The 16,752-nt window shown below is 39.2% G+C and overlaps 1 pseudogene; it reads right to left on the bottom strand.

Moving 5' to 3' along the window:
- Nucleotides 1-5,422: 5,422 nt before the first annotated feature.
- Nucleotides 5,423-5,686, bottom strand: LOC117721242 (cytochrome c oxidase assembly factor 4 homolog, mitochondrial-like; annotated as a pseudogene).
- Nucleotides 5,687-16,752: the final 11,066 nt, after the last annotated feature.

Raw genomic sequence — 16,752 nt, 5'->3', positions numbered from 1 at the left:
AATACAATCTCTTCAGCCGATTAACATTTTGGGTCCTCGTTAGGTAGGAAACATTTTCATATTAAACCCACAAAGCTGTCAGAACTGGCTTTGCTTACATTGCATGATGGTGTTAATGCCTCTGTTTATACCAATGCCAATTAGTAGTGCTGGGTCTTAGAGGAACAAAAGAGATCCCTACTGCTATTAATATAAACAGTAATAATAAAGCCAAGAAGCTCTTGCAAACCTTGTTAACTTAAAAGATCATTAGCAGTAAAGTACCTCTGGGTGATAAGTGCTGCCTTCTTGGGCACATAAAGCTCAAGCGTGTCTTGAACTCTTTGCTCTGATCTGGCATGATAAACAGGAGCATGCAATTCAAACATTGTTTTGTTTTGCTATACACATTATCCAATTGCTGCAAACAATTATCTAATATGAGTTAGATGTACTTTAGCCAGGTAATATAACAGTTTCTTCAACTTGTCAGACTTAGTGAAGCACAGTTTACTCTGGACCAGGAGGCCAACTTCTCCAAGGGGATAAGTTATTTTATGGACCAATAAAAGGGTTTTATAAAGCTAGATGCACCAGAATTTCCCACGAGAGAATTTTCTTTCTTTCTTTTCTTTTTCTTTTCTTTTTTTTTTTCCCCACAGGAATGAAACACTCTCTATTGAGGAGGATACTGAAGAAGGTATGAGAGAAAAGACAGTGTTTGTCAGGCATGCTCACACACATGTGCTCACATACATGTGCTCACACATACATAGGCTCAAGCACACACTACTGACCTGATTGGAGGAAACTGCTCTCATCAGATGCCGAGTTTCAGGTGCAACAGTGGCAAGTAGACAAAGAATCTCTCACCCTCAATTAAATAATGAAGAGATGACACTGCAGTCACCACTAAAATGGGTAGATACAAAAGGAGAAGTACGTAGGGTCAAGTATATTGTGTGCACATATCACAATGAAACCTAGTATTTTGGATAAATAATATATACCAAGGTTAAAAGAACAATTCCTACAGAAACAAACCTACTTTACTTCCCGGTGAAATGTTGGTTTGCTACAGTACACACACTTAGATTCATCAAGAATTCAAAAGCATTGATAATGGGACAGAACAGTGAACTTCCCATTTGACTGAACTCTAAATATATTACTATTGAAAGTTAGGTTGTAACACAGGAGAATGGGACTAAAATGTAGACTTTTGTATAATTTTAGAATTAAGGCTTTAAGACAAAGTCAAAATAAACTTGTCTCACAGGTCTTGTATGATTAACTGACTGCAATTTTGGATAACATAGTTTCTGTGGGTCTTAGTTTTTTTGTCTGTAAAGTGAGGGGGTGAAATTTAAACATAACTTACGGGGTTGTTTTGAGGACTTGCATTTTAAATTGAACCCACAGAATACTTCAGTCTTAAAATGGACACAGTGGACAGTTTGCTGTTATTGCTGCTGGAGGAGAAGAATAACAGAACATTTTGGGTAGATTAGTAAGAACTCTATCTCTCTCCTTCACTGTGCTAAGGATAGAACTCAGAGCCTTGTGCATGCTTGGCAGGTACGCTGCCCGTGAGCTATCTATACAGGTGTTTTCAACATCTGCCCGTGAGCTATCTCTACAGGTATTCTTAACATCTGTTACTCTAATGCAGTGGTTTTCAACCTTCCTAATGCTGTGATCCTTTAATACAATTCCTTATGTTGTGGTGACCTCCAAACATAAGATTATTTTTGTTGCTATTTTATAACTGTAATTTTGCTACTGCTATGAATGATAACCTAAATATCTGTGTTTTCTGTTGGTCTTAGACAAACTCTGTGTAAGGTACATTCAACTCCAAAGGGGTGGCAACCCACAGGTTATGGCCCTCCACTTTAATAGCTTTTCTATACCACATTTATTATCTCCGCTGCTGTCCTGCTGCAGAGCTTATGTTTCTTCTCTTCTTATAGAGCATGGTGTTCTTCTGTACTGCGGTGCTACCCATCTTATCTGACATAATCAGCCATGTTTCAAAACAGTGCTTTGTGGTCTTGGAGTTGGCCTTTTAATTCTTACTGTTCCATCTTCCTACACATTAGAGTGTAGTTCTAGGAGCAGGAAGCAAATCCACTAGTAATGAACTTGTGTCGCTTATTCTTCCTTTCTCATGCTGACTTCTGACTCTTGAAGGATGACTCACAGTACGTATGGTTATTTGGGTATGGTCCTTGTGTCACATGGAGTTCACAATAGCTGAAACTTGATCCTCAAGAGGATGCTACTGAGAGATATTGAAATCCTTAGGAGATAGACTGTGGGATTCCATCATTCTCAAAACGTCCTATATGGTGGTGTAAGTTTTTCTAGCAACATTCTCCTTAAAAACAATGTAATACAATTGAAACAGGCCTATAGAACAACTTAGCAATTCAGTGGCCATGGCCTTGAACTTCTAAACAAAGTTCAAAGGTAGGTAAGAATTTTTTTCTTCATACCTGCTCTGCCTCCAGTATTTTGTTATAGCACAAAACTGACCAGTCTTAGTATTTAGTCATTATGTTACTATTCAGTCCTTCAGCAACAATAGGATCCCTTGCTGGTTTAGTTTTTCTATTCATGTTTCAATTCTCAGGGTTAATAGACACAGAATTCCAAAGTTTAAACTCCTGTTTTACATTTCTAGGAAAAAAAAAAACCTGGGACATTCAGTATACAGAAGACCAGGTTTAGTAGGGAAATACCAGTTTTCTCAATATCTGAAAGATTTTCCCAGTAGAGAGATTGATATGTTCTGACATTAAAGTCCTATGGTGGAGGCTGTAGGAAAATTCTAGCTAATAGAAAAGAATATTGCAACCATTTAGCTATGTAATAAGAACTGCTTTGGGAGGAAGCAATCCAAGTGTTCAAGCAAAGAGTGAATCATAACTCATAGGAGATTTAACCATACAGACTTGTGTATCAGAAAAGTAGACCAAGTAACCTAGATATGTGGTGGCCCTGTGTTTCCTTACAGGGTGGTCTTAGAATCCCAGTATAATTTGAAGTATAGACTGAAGTTGAGAGAAGCTTTAATAATTATCTACTGGGTATAATTTGCATAGTAATTTACATACAAATTATCAGTTAGCCTTATCACAGGATGATGTGAGAAACTGCAGGTGACTTCATTTATGACCAACATTTGCAAAGTACTTACTATGTGGCATGTATTATGTGTCTAGGTTTTAAAGGAGGGTGACGGATAGAGTAGAGTTGCTGCCCTCTGGAGCATGCATTGTGCTCCACGGCAAGGATGAGGCTGAAGATGGAAAAAAAAATGTGGATTGTGAGAATGGCAGATATATGTCAAAACACTCCAACTTCTCTCTTGCCTCTTCCTCTAGGGAGGCCTTTTACATCCTCTTTAAGTTGCTCTAGGACACTTGGCAGCATCTCTAGGACCAGATTAGAAGGGAAACTATGGTAAGATTGAATCTTTGCTCCTAGAATGTGAACAATGAACTTCTCCTACCAGTTGCTTTCTCATGCAAGAAGTTTGTGCATGTGCATGTGGGGGGGGGCATAAGACTTCTTCACAAAATAGATGTTAAATAAACATATATACAATAAAAATGTAGATCAGATTATGAATAGTCATTATGAAACCCTGCTTATATTACCTAGGAGAAAAGGGACATACAATCATCTTTTCAAGTCAGGTGTTTATGAATTTCGAAAGACCAGACTGCATATTTCTTTAAACCCCCACTATTTCTACCACAAAACAGATTCTTGGAAGTGAAACAGGCCTGTTAAAAACTCTTTTTTATGCAATGAAGGATGTAAGGAAATTGGAGAAAGTTCAAAGAAGAAGAACACGAATGATTAAGGGGCTGAGAGCATGATTTATGTTGAATGATTAAAAGGATTAAAATGCAGAACTTGGCCAGTGCTACAGACTCAGCTATAAAAGAAAAATCAAAATTAAGTGCCAAAGCTCTTAGCTCCCATGAAAAATACAAATTTGCATATAATTTGGCACGTATTTCTACTCAGAGTTCAGCAGACCCTTACCGAGGCAACAGAGTGCCAAAACCACTTGTCGATCTGGTCAGTTCAAAGTGGAGTCTGATGATATCAAGAAAAACTTGCCATTTGATGGACTAAGCAGACATGGGAACCCCACTGTGCCCACCCAGGACCATCAAGTGGAAAGAAGATAAAGTAATGTAACCTATCACAATGTACCCAAGTATCATAGAGCAAAATCTCTCCTAAAGTAAATAGCTGGAGTACTCAGACCCATAGGATGGGAACAGCCACTTGGGTCTGGATTATTGTCTTCATGAGGAGATTTTAGCCAAGAGTTGACTGATCTTGTCTGTCAAATGAAGCCTGTGATTCAGCAATGAATAAAGGAGGCATGTGTGGAACCAGCTCTTCTCAGAACTGCATATCTCTAGAGAAAGGAGAAAGGAGATAGGTCAAAGGAAGTTGTGTAGACAAATGTAGGGAGAAAGCCAACTGATAGTGATTAGAATGGAAAACTCACATTTTAGTGAAAATTTAATTTTTCTTACATGTAGCTTTCTGCGAATATCAGTTTTCTTTCACTTGTATTGTCTGGGTAAGGTCCTTGTTTTTTAAGGCAGGCAAACTAAAACTTACACAGCAGAGTCATCAGGGTAAATGCTGCTGAGGCGCCATGGTTTGGCAGTTAACTCAGTCTGAATAATTTAGGATTGGAGCATCCAGCTTTCTTTTCAATGCTTCTTCCCATTGATTACATACACAGTGTCCTATTTTCCACCTTATCCGTTTTCTAATGAAAACCTCAGTGATGGTTACATTCAGACAGTCATGCAGGGTTGGTCTCCACAGTTGTCTTCATCTTGGAAAGCTAAACTCTACCCACTTCCTTCTTCTTCCAGCCCTGATGGTCACCATTCTAAACTGACCTTGCAAACTTTTGCTTTCATTTTTTTCCATTTCTGTAAAGTGAAATGAGGGTCTAGAACAAGGTAGACATTGGGTCAATCACTGACACCTAATCTCCAGCACCCCCACCCCCTTTGCACTAGAAACACCTTCTGTTATTAAATTTGTGATTGAAAAATGAAGGCCTCTTTGGGCAACCCGTTTATCTTTAGTTGTGAATGTACTTCTAAAGTACTTGGCACACAGAATCTGAGAGGTAGGGTTGAGGGAGTGTTGTTGTAAATACAAAAATTGGTAGAACAAGAAAGGTGAGGACATGTGTGATCTGACTACTGAATAAAACAGCTCATGGTGACCATCATGTGAAAACTCATGGTGTCTGGCTGTCAATCCTAGGTCCAAAGACTGTCCCCAGATTTACACCACCTGTACTGCACTTCTATTACTTAGGGTTTCTTCTTCCCAGGTCTCTCTGGGTGCTCATTTCATCAGGCCCACTGTGGGGTGATGGTTTAAGGTCTCAGTGTTGAGCAATGGCTTGTTATTTCCTCCTCTGCAGCTCCTTCTACAGTCTTGCCTGCTGTGCACTCATGCAATCCCTGAAAGCCTGCACTTGTGGCTGGCACTGGTACCAGTCCTGGTGCTGGGCCATGCATTCTTACACTGCAAAGTGGGAGGCAGCACAGCCAGAGCAGGTGGTCAGGCGGTTCAGTGGGGTTTCTTCCTCATCATCCTTCTTCACCTGTTGGGTCCAGTTATGGCCTTGTGAGACTGAGGTTGACATCTTGAGTAATTCACAAGTACAGAAGTATGTATAAGGACATTCTGCCTTAGACGCCAGGGTCCATAGGCAGTCCCTAGGACTCCCCCGCTTCTCTAGCCCTCTTTTAATAATTTATTTTGAGATAAGGTCTCATTAAGTTTTCCAGGTAAGTCTTGAATCTATTCTATAGCTCAGGCAGGTCTTGAACTTGCCTTCTCTCCATGTTTGACTACCACATGGCAAGGAATACAAGCTTGAGTCAATGGTCGCAGTCACCCCCTGTAGATTTTGCTGTGCTGTGTACCTTATACAAGTGGCATCATATCTGACTTTTTCTGATTGGCTTACAATTTTACTTTGTATACCATCCTCAAGTTTCATTCCTATTATATAACACCCCCTAAAATGTAAGATTTTTCTTCATTTTAAAATCTGAATTATATTGCATATACCATATTTTCATCAGTAGTTCAGGTGGCAATGTACATTTGGGTTGCCCCTCCTCTTGGTTAGTGTGTGTAGTAAGCATCATATTGATAAGATGAATTGTCATAAATTGTTTTAACTTGCTAAGAAGTTGCCTCTGGCAGCTGGGTTGCTTTCCCCTCATGTTAGACTGAACATGTTTATCTCTAAGAATCCTCTGAGACCCCTCGTTCCAGGGAAGGTCTATTCACTCTCAAACTTCCTAACAGGGAGTGAAGAGAAGAGCAAAACAATCCACAGTAAAGAGAAACAAAATGTGCCCTTGAGAACAGCTAGAAGGTCAGCCATTTCCAACAGAGGTTGCTATTATCTGCTTTATGGAACAAAAATGCTTTCAGTGGGAGTGAGAACTAGGACTTCCATCATGGGAGGCTGAACCATAAAGAGAAAGCTCAACCCAGAATTCCTCCTGTTTCTGTGGGATGATTGCTAATGCCCAAGTTGATGAAATAAGCTAGGTAGAAAGAAACTACTACATGATTACCATGCCCACACATGGCGTTAAAAAGCACACAAAATGAAGGCAGAGATACCAAGCTTTTGTCCTGCATTTCAGTATCTTGTGGCCTCAAGTGAGATTCAATGCTTCTAGGCAAAAGTTACTGCGTACAGTTGCTGAATTATTTAGGGTTCTCTAGAACAGTAATTCTCAACTTGTGGATCACAACCCCTTCAGGGGTTGAATGACCCTTTCATATGGGTTGCCCAAGACTATCCTGCAAATCAGACATTTACATTAGAATTTATAACAGAAGCAAATTACAGTTACGAAGTAGCAACAAACATGATTTTATAGTGGGGGGGGGGTGTCACCACAACATGGGGAACTGTATTAAAGGGTCATAGCATTAGGAAAGGTTGAGAATCACTGTTCTTGTTCTCTGTGGAGGATTGAGGCCCCATGAACTTTTCTCTGTGTAGTTTGGCATATTCATTGGTATCCTCCTTGTTCAGCTCACATTTTGGCAATCATGTTTCTGAGACTTTATGGGTATAGCATCTGATATTGTTAGGAGACACAATCTCACAGCAAAATCCTTGATTCTTTGGCCCCTTCTTCCACAATGTTCCTTGATCCTTAGGAGTGGAAGTGTTTTGTAAACGTATGAATTGGGACTAAATTCAACAACTTTGTGTTTTGCTTGGTTATTGTTGTCATTAGCAGTCTCTGTCGCATATATGTTTCCTTGATTAGGGATGAAGCATGAACTTAACTGTATGTATAAAGACAAATGTTTATAGATTGTTGTTAAGAATTATTTTGGTTCAATAAATTAGTGGTTATAGATTCTCCTCCAATAGCCATGACATCACTAGCACTTAGTAGCTATCTAGGTTTATAATACTAGACATGGTGTTCCTCTTGTTGAATTGGTCTTAAGTCCAAGTAGAGGGCTATTGGTTGCCACCAAGGTATATATGCCACTACTGCACCCTTAGGGTTAGTATGACATGTTGGTCATTGATGTGGTTCATAGGCATCATACCATCACAGCTGTGTCGAACTGCCTAGAAGCTTACATGGATCCTTCTTGTACCATAAAAGCTAATATTCATGGAAGAGACATTCATATCAGTTCTAATTCAGGGGTTTTTGAGGCCCTGTTTCTGAAGTGCATGGTGTTTTTAACAATAAGAACTTGATTTCCACCTTCAGAGCAACCCAGAGCAATGATAATAGGGTATATTTTTGGGGGGACTCTCTCAGACAGCACTTGTAGAATTATCTGGGATCTCTAATGTATAATATTATGTCATCTGCAGATAAAGATAGTCTGAATTTTTTTTCTATTTATGTTTCTTTCAGTTCCTTCTTTTGCCTTATTGTTCCAGCTAGTACCTTGAAAAGCTTGCTTTTTTTTCCTCTTGTAGCTTTCAATTCACTTTCTTTGTCATGTATATTTAGTGATAAGTCCTTCATGGTAAGGGAGGCATGGCTTGGTGGTAGAAGCAGGATGTAGGATAATTAAATTTCATCCATACATAAGAAGCAGAGAATAAGCAAGAAATGGGGCAAGGTTTTCAATGCTCAAAGTCTAGTAATGGACTGCCTCCAGCAATACTTCATCTCCTAAAGGTTCCATAACTTTTTTCAACAGCACCACCAAGTTTTTAAACACATGAACCTATGGGGGACATTTTCTATTCAAACATCCACACTAATATGTAGGCTTATATTTTTCAAAACCTTGCTTTAATAAGTGTCCTTAAATGCTTTACCCTCCCTTTTAGCCCACCACCCACCAGAGGCAGTGAAAATGAAAGGCTAATAGAGAAAAGGAGGATGGACCTGTGTAGAATTAGTTCTTTGTAGCAAACCCAATCTGTGCTACCAGGATATCAGCAGTTCAATTCACAGGAAAGAACAGAGGTATCTTGAACCACTTGCAAACACCATTCATGAATCAGCAATGGCAGTTAGATCCTGAAGAAACCTTGAAGCTCTGCATATTGGCCACAGTCCACAGAAGCAGCAAGAAGCAGCCAGAACACCACCAGAAATTCTTTGGTGGCATTTCTCTCTATGAAGTCATGACACATAATGACCAGCAAAGGGTGACAAGGTGAACCAATACCACAAAGCATCATTATCAACGATGGGCATCAGCAAAGCCCAAGGATGACCAGCAAGGAATGGCAAGGGGAACTAATAGCATAAAGTGTTGTCCACTGTCTATTGGGTTGTATTTATACCCTTTCCAAATATCACATGTTCTCTCAGGCTTCTGCTCTAACCAAACATCACATGGCCCATTTTCCAGGCTGCTTCCAGGAAAACACCATGTGTCTGTTCTCAATAATACATCCTCCCACATGACTGCTTCAGCAAAAACATACTCTCATAAGACAGTTTCTATAAAAACATCACATGACACAACTGAGGCTCCAAAGAAACCAGAAATTTCCACTTTACTAGTATAAGGGAGGGGAAAAAAGATAAAATACTTGGAAACAGGATGAATCAGACCTTCATCCCTTCAGCAGTCATTTTGGTCAGAAGGTGAGAAACTATCAACAATAGTGAATACTTGGACACAGTGAACACATACTCTTTATCTGTTCTTCTATGATTATAATGACTAGACATCAGAGAATGAATCCCTAATTTGTACTGGAGACAGATGGACATCTTAACTCACCTTGTCTCTTTCTAATGGTATAACAACTCTTGCAAGAAAATGGGCATATGTGCTTATGGACTAAGGAAGTGGGTTGCTCACACCTGCAGAGCTAGGAACTGACATTGATGTAAATTAACAAAATGAACCATCCATGTCTTCACCTAGAATTTGCACATCTTTAATAGACTTCAGATTCTAGAATTATTCTATCAGGCAGATTCTACTGATGTAATTGACTGAGTAGGAGGGAGATTCCTGGTGCTTTCTATTCTCTCATTTTTCCAGCATCTTCCCATAGTTTCTAATGTTTCTATATCTGTTAACCCTGAAATAAACAGGATGGACAAGCTGGGTTTAAATTCCTGTAGTCTACTAAGACATTCATAAAGAAAATGTGTCTATCAGTTGTGATTGTAATTTTAGCATGTATAGTTATATTTATATAGCATATGAATACATATGCAAAACCCTTCAATGGAACTTTAGTAAAAATCAGTCAAGAGTTTTAAAATAATATTTAGAGAATATGTTGATTTGTGGAGGATATTACTCTTTCTTTCTTTCCTCCTTTCTTTCATCTTTTTCTTTCTTTTTAAAAATAAGCCAAGGTCTTGCTATATAGTCCAGATTTCAACTCATTATGCTCCTGCTTGTACTTTCTTTATTCTAGAGTAGGATTACAGATGTGTTCTACAATTATCCTAAACTATTAGTGAAAATCCCACCATAAAGTATTCATTTCACATGTGTGGTGGTTTGAATAGGTATGTTCTCTATAGACTCATGTGTTTGAATGCTTGGCCCAATGGGGAGTGACACTTGTTGGTGGTATGGCCTTGTTGGAGGAAGAGTGTCAATGTGGCAGTGGGCTTTGATGTCACCTAGCAATCAAGCTCCACCCAATGTAGAAAGAGACCCTCCTCCTGGCTGCCTGTGGAAGGGTTTTCTCCTGACTCCCTTTGGATCAAGATATAGAACTCTCAGTTCCTCCAGCCCCAGGTCTTCCAGCATGCTGCCATGCTTCCTGCCACGATAATAATGGATTAAACCTGTGAAACTGTAAGCCAGCCCTAAATAAATGTTTTCCTTTATAAGAGCTGTCATGGTCATGGTATCTCATCATAGCAATAAAAGAAAAACTAAGACAATATGTATCACAGTAGGTGAACTGTCAAGTTAGTACTGTTGAGCCCTGCAACTTTGGACTAATTCTGTTGTTAGACTGTAGAGATATCTTTTCCAAATCAGGCTAAAATTTTCTTGACTAATTGCTCCACTTTGCATTATACGTCCCATGACCATCCACTGCTGAGATGGCATCTCGAGGGAAACACAAAACAGAAGTCTCAAAAGGGTGGGGTGCTTGTTCTGACAGGTGAGACAAAACTTTGAGTAAGAGAAAACAGTTTCCATTCCCCAAAAAGGAACATTTATGCTAAACACCAGAAACATTTGACAGTAAGAATTATGACTAGAGAAATATGCAGTAAAGGAAGTAGTGGAGACCGCATCTCTGGAGACATCTGAAAGTCAATAGGATAAAGAACTAGAAAAATCTGTACTGGGAAAGAATCCTCCCCTGATTCCCCTGAGACTGAGGGATGACATCATGGGTATCTTCCATCTCTAATAATAATAGTCCTCAGACTCTATGTATTTTCCAGTTTTATAATGTTAGTCCAAATAGTTCTGCTGCTTCCAAAATGAAAGAACAAATCAACCAAACCTGAACTAATTACAAACCCTAAACTTGTTCTAAGAAGCACAAGGATGCTCTCAATGGAAATCGTGTATCATAAAATTTTCCAGTGTGGATTTTGTTATTCCTAAAAGACAGTCCACAAAGATAAGAGGTAGCTTCACATATCTGGGATTTTTTTTCTGGATTATTTTAATTTCAGAGGGGAAAATCAATAGGAGAACAAATTTTCATAGGTTTGACTGAATAGGATCTGTGTTTTTTTCTTTCCTGTCCAATGATTTTCAACAAACAGTCTGGTTCCCTTTTACAAGGGAGGGGGGATCAATACACATTGAGGGGAAATGGAGGCCTCCTGTTTGCCATTTGATTGCTGGCATGTGTACTTGTTGGAGGCTTGAGAACTAAGGAAAACATTAGGTCCTCTCAGAGAAGTATCTTGCGGGTGTTCAGGAAGCAGTACTAGCTGGACATGACAGCACTGCCTCTCTATTTTCACACATTTTCCTGCATGCCTTTCTGTTTGCTCTTAACTACTCTAGGCTTGTATATATTACTAATATCTTGGATGCTATTTTTTAATGCTTATATGTAATATCTAAGGCATACTATCACAGTCAGATACATAGTGTTGGTATTATAGTGTCCCGTCTATGGCTAGGTCCGTAACATGCTAGCAGCATAATCCAGAACCATGGCAAATGAGAGGAGCAGATGTGTTCATAAAAATCCATACACAACACAAATTTTAATTTGCATCTTGGATAAACAGGTGGGAAACCTGGTGTTACATTTATCTTATCTTTTCCTAAGTCATAGAACAGTGGTCACAACCCAGGTATTCATCCATGGTTTGCAACATACCTTATTTTGCCTACATATCAAAAAGCTATACTTAGAAACCTACGCTTTATAAACTTTTCACAATTGCTCTAGATGCATCATAATTTTTAAAGTTTTATGTTTTTTGGTAAATATTTCTTTGGAGATTTCCAATATTGTTTGGTCTGAAATGATGTAAGGTGTCATTCTTATGGACAAGGACCCCAGAGTACCCCAGTGACCAGATGTTCATATTGAAAACATCATTGCTTGTAATTGCAGAGCTAATGACCTTGAACTAATGATTACAAGGAAGATTTGAGTAAAAAAAAAAAAAAACGAACAAAATTATTTGAATGTTGATATCCTCCTGAGTATCTCTCATAGTTACTTAGAAGCAGAATTATTAGAATACCAGAAAGTCTTGTTTACACTCACCATTTTAAGTGGACAAAACCAAAAGGAAACCAGCAAACACCACAAGAGCCAGGTATTGGATTGATAATTTTAAATCATGTATCTCCAACTCACAGGTGGCTAACTCTCCCACATTCTTCTCCCATTTCTTTCTCTGCCTCTTCAGAAACTTCTAAGGATGTTCTCTTAGGACGGTTTCTTTACACAATTGGGAGCCACTTCTTTCAGTACTTTTCCCTCTGTCTATGTCAAGAAACATGTGCTTTGGCATCTAATCATAAACCCTGTATGCTTAAGTGACAATGCGGAAAATGTCCGATGATGTCATAAGGCCCCAGGAGAACTAGTGAAAGTGGAAACCTCCATCTTATGTCCCCAGGATGTTATTGGTACCCAAAGTACCACCATATGTCTCTTATGTGCACCCGTTGTAGAAGCAGTAAGGGCCCAGTTAGCTTTGGGCATTAGATGTTTGGCCAAATTCTGTAAAATGCGGTGGAGAGAATATGGACTTAAGGAGATGAAGTTATTAAAATGGGGTGGGGTAAGAGGAAACATGCCAATAAAAACAGACATTGTGGCTTTTTAATCCTTGCACAGGAATTCAGGCAAGAAGGGAATAAAACAATTCCACAGGGTCACTTGTAATTCAGCTAAAGCTAAGCTCAAGAAACGGAATAATATTTCTCAGAGGCTGATTTATGCACTTAAAGTAGCTAAATCCCAGGTGCCACAAGAACTAATACAACTTCTAGCTGAGTCTTAGCCAGCATGCTCACACTAAATGCCTAAATCAATTTCTAATTTCTCTCTAAAACATTTCAGAGTGAGTTCTATGGGGACTGCTATAGCCCTGGATTTTCTGTTAGTACAGGCTTCATGTAGGGACATGCAGGGACTAGGTCAGCTGCATGTTGCAAACAAAGCGCGTTCCAAAGCTGGCCCGTGGATCCTTTCTTTGGTGACCCTAAGTACTAAAATATATATATATATAAAATAATAAAAGAAGAAAAGCAGCAACGGAGATAGACATGATGAGGTAACCTGGCTCTCTTAACCCTTGAAACTTTACTTACCTTGTGTACAAGTCAGGTTCTCCTCTTCTATATAAAGATTGGGCAGCAGTCATACACTCACAGCTAACCAGAGGGGATTGGAGGAGATCAGATTTACTGAATTTTATTTCTCACTCTCCTTCCCTCACTCCATTAATCCCCAAATTAGAAGAGGATAAGAGATCATTGGACATTCCCTAGATATTCAGATTAAGGTTTTTCAACAGTTTTCAGTGTTTCTAAGACTTATGTGGGACACAAACTCCTTATAAGCAATTATGAATGGTTTATCTCTTCAATATAGGAGATATGAAGGAAAATGTCTCAACAGAGGATGAAGAAGGAAATCTTTAGCAATCACATCCACCCCTACCATGGCAGGGCATGTGTTGGAAACCAAGCATTTCAAAACAAAATTCACAAAGCACCATGAAGCGTCTTTTTTTTTCTCCTCCTTGGTTCCAGTGACCTCATTCACCCAGGTCTCTATTAGGCATGCTAATCAAAAGTGAATAAAAACATTTCTTGCAACCTGGATCATTTCTTTCCCCCCTCAGAAATGGCCTGTGGTAGTGGTACAATGTGAAACTAACAAATCCCAAATGTAGGTATGCAGAAGGAGGTACCAGGGCCAAAAAGGGCCTGGAGGCTTTATACCTGGATTAAGACCTGGATAGCTTGGTTGGCTATTTGGAATTTCTCTATTTCCTTTTCAAAAAGAGGCCAGGAGCTGTATAAAATGCTTATCTAGGACATGTCAGACCCTCTAACCATGTTGGCACAGAATGTGGGTGAAGTCAGCTGAAGGTTCTGGAAGGTATAAAGGGGGGCAGAGCGGGCTGAGTGTATTTTCTCACCATAGGAAAATCTGCACTCCTCTAGTATCTAAGGATTCACTTTAGATCAAGCTCAGAAGGAACTCTGCTCTCCCCATGAGAAACTCAGCATCTCAGCTATATAATGACAGAACCAAGCCAGTTCAGCAATTCCTATTAGGGATTTCACTGGAGAAGGCTGGCTAAGCAAGGAGCCTCTGGAATAGTCTACTTGGGACTTAGGGATAGAGCAATGGATCATTTTTTAACAGGTTACACCCACCTTTGAGTGAGAAGCCATTTGAAAAAGTCTCATTTGGATGTCCCAGGAAAGGTTTTGAGGAACAGTGATGAAGGCAGTCAATCTATTTGAAATTTAATTTATAGTTTGATTCATATGAAACAGACTGAACCAGAGCACAGCTCACACACAGAGTTTCAAGGGATAAGTATTATGTCCAGGAGTTCTTAAATCTTGGTTCACAGGGAAAACTTTTCTCTTCCTCCCTCATAAATCAAAGCCATTATTAATACAGATTTAACATATTTAACCCCAAAATTTAAAGCCCAAAACTTCATGTGTTCTGACAAGTTACCACAAAAGAAAAATTCTACACCTGGTTTCCCTGATAGACTATGGTTAAGAGATAAAAAAAAAAAAAAAATGTTATCTAAAATTCACTTCAGCATATGTGGAAAAGTGTATATGAAACAGAAATGAATTTTCAGTTTTGGTTTGGATATCATTACCAGGAGATTTTTAAAAATTCATTTTTATGAATTCTTTGAGAATTTCAAACACTTTTCATTGTAGTCATACTTGCTCCACTAAGTGTGCCAATATGGTTGGAGGTTTCTGACACTTCCTAGATCTATGCCTCCCAACTTTGTGGGTCCCCCCCCCCCAAAATAAAGGTCAATTTGGCTGTTCAAATATTCTTGGGTATATGTCCTCCCACTGGAGTATGGTGAACTTAGAAGGATCACACTCTTAGAAGAAACTAACCCTCCATATCCCAGCAGCTGACAATTGCCAATAGTTTCTCAGCTAAGAGTAGGCTTCTTCCCTTCCCTCTTCATGCTGGAATTTGTCTGGGTTTAGCTTGCACAGGTCTTATGCTTGCTGTCACAACTACTGTGAGTTCATAGGTGCCAAGTCCCCCCTATATGATGAAGATAATGTTGCCTTGTAGTTATTTACAACCTCTGGCTCCTACATTCTTTCGTCTATTTTTCCACAATTATCTCCAAGCCCATGAAGGATGGTGTATGGTATATGCTCTATTTGGGGATGAGCATTCTTCCGCCTTTTCTCTTCACCTTTGTGTTATTGCCATATACTGCAAATTGAAGCTTCTCTGACAAGCGAGAAGAGATATATTAATCTATGAGTATAATAGTAAGTCCTTAGAACTTGGCTTAATACTATGTTCATTTAGCAGAATAACTGCACAAGATTCTATCAATATGACCTATTTAGTCATAGGTTCTTGACTTGATAATGGTACCAGGTACGAGCCTTATATCCAGTAAGAAAGTAGCTGGTTACTCCTATAACATTTATACCACCATTGCACCAGGAAGCATGTCTTGCCAACCAGTCTTTATCGTAGCACACAGGGTTCACAGCTGACTAAACCTGATGATTACTTTCTCCTAGGATGTGTATGTGGTACCCCAAGAACTAGGGAAGCTAGCCAGTCAAGTCAGAGCCTCCAAGTCAGTGGTAGCTTAATTTCCCCCAAGTACCCGTGATCTAACTGTATGGTGTCTTTAGTAACAGGGTCTTACCATCATATTCTGTAAGGGGACCAGAGCCATGTAATAGCCTGGGATGTTTGGGCACATGATCTTTTTTAATATACATATATTCAAAATCAAAAAAGAAGATTCCCATTTGCAATTATCTCTGATGCTTAGGTGCTTAGGATCATCTCTGGTGCTTAGGATAATGGATGCTCAACTTCAACTGAAAATATGGAGAAAAAGACCAGTCCCAAAGTTATGAAAGACTGTGTAAAATGGTAGTAAAAGAAGCGGGGCTTTTGTTTGTTTGGTTTGTTTTTTTGGTTTTTTTTGGGTTTTTTTTGTTATATAAAATTTACTTTAATATAGTAGTTCACGTCACCTGAATAGCACCTGATAACGCACTTCACATTAAGAAAGCATCAGATGAAGTCTGACTTCTACTGTATGAAGTAAAAGGCAAGAGGAAATGCTTGTGGTTAAGAGCAAAGGTGAGGGATGTGTGGGATGGCGTGCAAAAAGGAGCAGAGTATTTGGGGATCAGGAGAAAAACCCAGAGGGAGACAAAATAGTCAGCAGGTAGTCATGAGCAAAGGACAGAGAAAGGCTGGGAAGTGCAGCATGGGGTCACAGAGAAGCCTGCACGGCCCACCCCTCCTGGTAATCAGAACAACTGTCTTGAAACCAAAAGAAACAAAGCAAACACAGTAGAGAAGAGACAAAAGCTCAAGATAGGGGAAGTATTTTGAAGATATCCAAACTCTGAAATGTGAGTTTGAATTCATTTCCTTTCCTCTCCAGACTCTGGTTGTTTTTCTCCTGGTCCCCAAATACTCTGCTCATTTTTGCTTCATGTCACCTATATTCTACTGCTTTGAAATGGAATTTCTTAAGTGATAAAAACAACTGACTTTGGCCTGTTCTA

This window comes from Arvicanthis niloticus, chromosome 16, assembly GCF_011762505.2.
Source record: "Arvicanthis niloticus isolate mArvNil1 chromosome 16, mArvNil1.pat.X, whole genome shotgun sequence".
Taxonomy (NCBI): domain Eukaryota; kingdom Metazoa; phylum Chordata; class Mammalia; order Rodentia; family Muridae; genus Arvicanthis; species Arvicanthis niloticus.
The sequence above is the reverse complement of the archived record's forward strand: the minus strand, read 5'-3'. Positions and strand labels throughout refer to the sequence as shown.